Source organism: Simochromis diagramma, unplaced genomic scaffold (genome assembly GCF_900408965.1).
Source record: "Simochromis diagramma unplaced genomic scaffold, fSimDia1.1 OVJJ01000516.1, whole genome shotgun sequence".
Classification (NCBI taxonomy): Eukaryota; Metazoa; Chordata; class Actinopteri; order Cichliformes; family Cichlidae; genus Simochromis; species Simochromis diagramma.
The window spans coordinates 593,653-600,214 of record NW_024386938.1 but is presented as its reverse complement, the minus strand read 5'-3'; positions in this window follow the sequence as shown (position 1 = coordinate 600,214).

The window sequence follows — 6,562 nt, the reverse complement described above, 5'->3', positions numbered from 1 at the left end:
GAGACAGCGTCCTTTGCCCCGCCAGGCTAAGTAAACAGTCTTCCAGCCAACCCAGGTGGCCTTGCATGGAATGGGAAGGAACATACTAAACACAGTCGTTATCAGGGAGTTTTTGTTCAGCTCCAGCCTTGCGACCGCAGCTGGCTCCGAAAGGGTATCCGCATGAAGTGATGGTGTTTTTTACTTTACTTTACTTTACTTTACTTTACTTTACTGCTCATATGAATTTCAAAGCAGTTCTACAGTCCAACACTGGTCTCTCAATCTCCCGTTGGAGAGCCGCGAGCTTCACCATACTTGCGTTCTGTGATGTTGTCATTTCTTGTGCTCAAAGAACCGATTCTGAGAACTCACGGCAGTGTGCCTCCCCGAGAAAAGTGCGACCGCCTTCGTCAAGAGCAAGAGCAGAAAACATTAGAACTCATTTTTTGTTGGACGCAAGAACAACTCGAGCATCTTTCTTTTGGGAGCCAAACTAGGGCTTACAAGTTTGCCTTGCAGATCCCAGCTTCATCCAGAAAGGCTCCCGTGCTGTCATCGCCGTGGACCGGCTCTACGTGGACGGACAGCTCTACCGCAACCCCGGCACCACACCGTGGTTATATTGACTACACTCCAGATAAGAACCCGCTACACTCTTTTCTTATTCATTCACACTTTCTCCTTTAACATGGGTTTAACCTAGTAATATCAATATGATGTCACAGCAGATATAACACCGTCACCCTCCGTCATTACTTTAATTGGAATGTTTCCGTTTCTTTTCTTTTATTTTGTTGTTGCTCACAGTTCATGTGGTTTCTTTCTTTCTCTTGTCTTTCACTGCTGTGATCACCTACTTCCCCACTCACCTACAAACAACACCCTCTATTTCTCCATATTTTCACACCACGATCACGCAAACACATCCGCTCAACGGCAGCACATTCACAACAGCCTCACAGCACGCACAGACTTGCAGGACACATACGCAAGCCACGCTTGTTCATATTAGTGAATATTCACACACATAGTCAGACTTATGGAGCCTCTCACCACACTTTTTTTCTCTTTCTATTTACAAACAAGTGATGTTTCCACATTCTCTCCACCCGTCTAAACGAAACACCCAGCGTACATCATTAGACATACACACACAATTATGGGCACGCTGAGGTTTGTCACATGGAATGTAAATGGAGCTGGCACCAGAGGAAAGAGGTTAAAGATATTTAACCAGCTTAAAAAACTACAGGCAGATGTTGTTTTATTACAAGAAACTCACAGACCTGTCACAGGTTTAAACAAACTTAAAACACCTGAGTTTCCTAACGTGTTTGCAGCCGGTTATAATTCTAGACAACGGGGAGTAGCAATTTTAATACATAAAAATGTTAATTTTACAGTACTCGATACAGTTACAGGGAGTGCAGAATTATTAGGCAAGTTGTATTTTTGAGGAATAATTTTATTATTGAACAACAACCATGTTCTCAATGAACCCAAAAAACTCATTAATATCAAAGCTGAATGTTTTTGGTAGTTTTTAGTTTGTTTTTAGTTTTAGCTATTTTAGGGGGATATCTGTGTGTGCATGTGACTATTACTGTGCATAATTATTAGGCAACTTAACAAAAAACAAATATATACCCATTTCAATTATTTATTTTTACCAGTGAAACCAATATAACATCTCCACATTCACAAATATACATTTCTGACATTCAAAACAAACAAAACAATCAGCGACCAATATAGCCACCTTTCTTTGCAAGGACACTCAAAAGCCTGCCATCCATGGATTCTGTCAGTGTTTTGATCTGTTCACCATCAACATTGCGTGCAGCAGCAACCACAGCCTCCCAGACACTGTTCAGAGAGGTGTACTGTTTTCCCTCCTTGTAAATCTCACATTTGATGATGGACCACAGGTTCTCAATGGGGTTCAGATCAGGTGAACAAGGAGGCCATGTCATTAGTTTTTCTTCTTTTATACCCTTTCTTGCCAGCCACGCTGTGGAGTACTTGGACGCGTGTGATGGAGCATTGTCCTGCATGAAAATCATGTTTTTCTTGAAGGATGCAGACTTCTTCCTGTACCACTGCTTGAAGAAGGTGTCTTCCAGAAACTGGCAGTAGGACTGGGAGTTGAGCTTGACTCCATCCTCAACCCGAAAAGGCCCCACAAGCTCATCTTTGATGATACCAGCCCAAACCAGTACTCCACCTCCACCTTGCTGGCGTCTGAGTCGGACTGGAGCTCTCTGCCCTTTACCAATCCAGCCACGGGCCCATCCATCTGGCCCATCAATACTCACTCTCATTTCATCAGTCCATAAAACCTTAGAAAAACCAGTCTTGAGATATTTCTTGGCCCAGTCTTGACGTTTCAGCTTGTGTGTCTTGTTCAGTGGTGGTCGTCTTTCAGCCTTTCTTACCTTGGCCATGTCTCTGAGTATTGCACACCTTGTGCTTTTGGGCACTCCAGTGATGTTGCAGCTCTGAAATATGGCCAAACTGGTGGCAAGTGGCATCTTGGCGGCTGCACGCTTGACTTTTCTCAGTTCATGGGCAGTTATTTGGCGCCTTGGTTTTTCCACACGCTTCTTGCGACCCTGTTGACTATTTTGAATGAAACGCTTGATTGTTCGATGATCACGCTTCAGAAGCTTTGCACTTTTGAGACTGCTGCATCCCTCTGCAAGATATCTCACTATTTTTGACTTTTCTGAGCCTGTCAAGTCCTTCTTTTGACCCATTTTGCCAAAGGAAAGGACGTTGCCTAATAATTATGCACACCTGATATAGGGTGTTGATGTCATTAGACCACACCCCTTCTCATTACAGAGATGCACATCACCTAATATGCTTAATTGGTAGTAGGCTTTCGAGCCTATACAGCTTGGAGTAAGACAACATGCATGAAGAGGATGATGTGGACAAAATACTCATTTGCCTAATAATTCTGCACTCCCTGTATAGATCCAGAGGGTAGATTTCTAATTATTAAACTATCAATATTGAACAAAAAACTATGTATTGTAAGTATATATGGTCCAAATGTTGATGAACCCTCATTCTTCCACGGATTTTTTAGTGCACTCTCTGAACACCTCGATTGCACACTCATTCTTGGAGGCGACCTCAACCTTGGACTAAATGAAGAAATGGATAGGCTCAACACAACAGGAACTCAGCGCAATTGGCAGTCCACAAATATAATCAAACAGTATATGAGCGACTTTGGCCTTTGCGATGCATGGCGCTCCCTTCACCCCAACAGTAAGGAATATACTTTTTTCTCACATGTTCATCACTCCTACTCTCGTCTGGATTATTTTTTGGTCAGCAGCTCACTGCTGAGTAACATTACAGACACTGAGATTCATCCTATAGCTGTCAGCGATCATGCTCCTGTATCTTTAACACTAATGCACAAGAATAATACTACGCCAAGTAAAAGCTGGAGATTTAATACATCACTGCTTAAAGATGAAGACTTTATTCAATATTTTAAAAAGGAATGGACTTCATATTTAGACTTTAATGACACTCCCGGAATATCTGCTTCTGTTCTATGGGAAGCAGGGAAAGCTGTGATGAGAGGTAAAATAATTTCTTTCTCATCACACAAAAAGAAAGAAGAAAACAAAAATATTCAGGAATTAGAAAAAAACATCAAATCACTAGAAGAAGCCTACGCGTGCAACCAAGATCAGGAAACATTGAACAAAATACGCAAAACAAAACTAGAATTAAATGAAATTATTAATAAAAAAACACAATTCCTTGTACAAAGACTTCACGTGCAGAATTTTGAACACATTAACAAATCAGGTCGATTTCTAGCTAACCAGTTAAAAATAAGTAAAGAAAAAACAACTATATGTGCTGCTAAAGATTTATCGGGGAACGCAATATATGACCCTGGAAGAATAAACAACATTTTTAGGGATTTCTATGAAACTTTATACTCACCACAAATAAACCCATCTAAAAATGAAATTGATTTGTTTCTTGACAACGTAACTCTTCCAAAATTACTAGACAATCAAGCAATGGAACTGGATTCGCCACTGACGCCAGGTGAACTCCAGGAAGCCCTGATAAGTATGCCCAATAATAAGGCTCCAGGTCCAGACGGCTTCCCTGCAGAATTGCTTTTTAACAACATACTGCAGCTACCAACAATGAAAATGCTGTTTTGTGTTAAAATGACGTCTTTCTTGTGTTATTGCTTTGCAGGGCAGCTGAGAGTGGACAGAGCTGCACAGAGGACCAAAGATCCACTCTCAGCACTTCATAGCTGACTGGCCACAGCACCACCCCTCCTCACCCAGGGTGAGGAGGGTCCTGACCCCGCCTGCACAGAGGGAGTTGTGAACATGCACTTCTGTGTCGGTGGGTTTAGGATCCTCCTCACACTCACACTGATGAAGACTGTCACTGGAAGATGTCTCCATTGCATCAGCAGGACGTAAGCATTTGTAAAATATTACAGTTTGTGATGTTTTATATATATTTTTATTGCATCATTTAAAACTATGAGATATAAAATAAACCAATTTTCATAACATTTTCTGTGTATTTAGTTGTTTTCTTAATAAGTTATTTGGAACATCATCGCAACCTGTTCACACAGAACAATAAAAATTGTTCTGTGTGAACTAAAAGCTCAAATATAAACCATCCTGACACACTGACACAAATGATCTGCTGTTTATAAGCAGGACAGTGTTTTCATGAGCCTGGGTGAAGCTCATTTGCATGAGTTTAACCTCCTGGTCAAAAACTTGCATGACTCTGTTATCACTGTAACTTTCTTCTGTTTATTTATTCATTTCTGCTAATTGTAGTAGATTAATATGTTCACCAACTGATTCTTGGCCTGAATGTTTGAATGTTTGCAGTTTCAGGTCCTACTGATCAGTTTTAAGTATTGTAGAAAGTGAGCAGCAATTAAATCGAGTTCTGGGATGAAATGGGACAAAAGGGTAATGTGACAGCCACATTAGTTCCCTTCCCTCGTTTAACAATGTGTAAGCAAACTGCTTTAACCTGCAATTTACTGCATGTTGTTAGGCTGCATGGTTCAACCACAGTCTGCTAACCACCCGTGGTGATCGAAGGTTTTGAGGTCTTGCTTGAGCTACTGATGAAGTTTTATCAAAGCTTGTTAAGTTTCCCAACCACATTTCATCCTGATGGTCCAAGGCTTACATCTTTATGCTCACAGACGTACTTCTGTAATTAATCAGTGACCGATTTATTACTTTAAGTTACAGTGTGAGGGGCATTAATGAACATAAATCAGATTTAACTGGATTATGTGTTTAGGTCAAGAGACACAGACCTTCATCTTTAAGAGGCTCTTCTTGAATGTCTAATCACGATGTTTGTGTTTGTCTGCAGCATCACTGCAGCAGAGAGGGTATAACACAAGGCCACAGTCATGTGGTATTCTTATTCTTATATATAAAAAGGGTTCACAACTGAAAGTAAAAAGTAATACAGTTAATGCACATTCACATTAGTCGACATAAGCATAAAGACAATGTAAATAAGATATGAAAATATTTTAAAAGGTATTATTTTTCATGTTGCATCAATGGTTGTCATTTTATTCACGAGAACTGCGATCTGTACAATACTAATCGGCTAGTTTCTGGGATCGATTGGTAGTGTCTCCAATCTCCACTAGGGGGCTTTCGCACATTCTCCTCATTGCATTAAACTACTCTGTGAGATAACAACACAAAATCACTCTTGTGATTCTTTCCTTCCTGTTTTCAGGGGTGTAATAATGGCTGCATTCACTGAGGAACGTAGAGGAACAGTTAATATATGACAGCCTATATTTAGTATCATAGGGTCAGTGCAACACAACCAGGCTTTTTTACATCAATAGCTCAATTATGTCCAGCAATATTGGTAAATGGCCTGCATTTGTAGACCTGGAAACATTCCTCACAGATTTAGTTTCATATTGACATGATAGCATCACACAGTTGCTTCAGGTTTGTCGGCTGTGCATCCATGTTGCAAATCTCCTGATCCACCACATGCCAAAGATAATCTGCTGGATTGACATCCGTTATAAGATGAGTATACTGTGGTCATAAAACGATGGTCAGCAGCACAGCTCAGAGAGCTTGTACCTCTGGAAAGGCCACCTGAAGTTTTCAGCAGCGAGTTAGAAAAGAACGGAGGGTTCCTCAAACAGTGTTTCCTAGTGTTTCATCAACAAAGTAGAACTTATTCTTCAGACTGTGCAAAATTTGCTTTCATGGTTATCCTGCTGCGAGGGTGAGCTCTGAGATGGGCCGAAGCCATGCTGAAACCAAACCCAAATTTCATTGCAAAGTGTTTATGACAAAGGATTTAGCTGATGCTGCGGGCAATAGGCTGTTTACCCTTAACCAAAGTGAGAGGAGGGTTAGCTCTTTATCTCACACCTCATCGTCCTTATGACTGCTCCATTGACTCGCTTACTGCTCCTCCTTCACCTTCCAGTAATCAGTATAATTTTTAAACCCACATGGGTCGTTTCGGTTATTTGAAAATAGCATTTTCAGCAAACGCA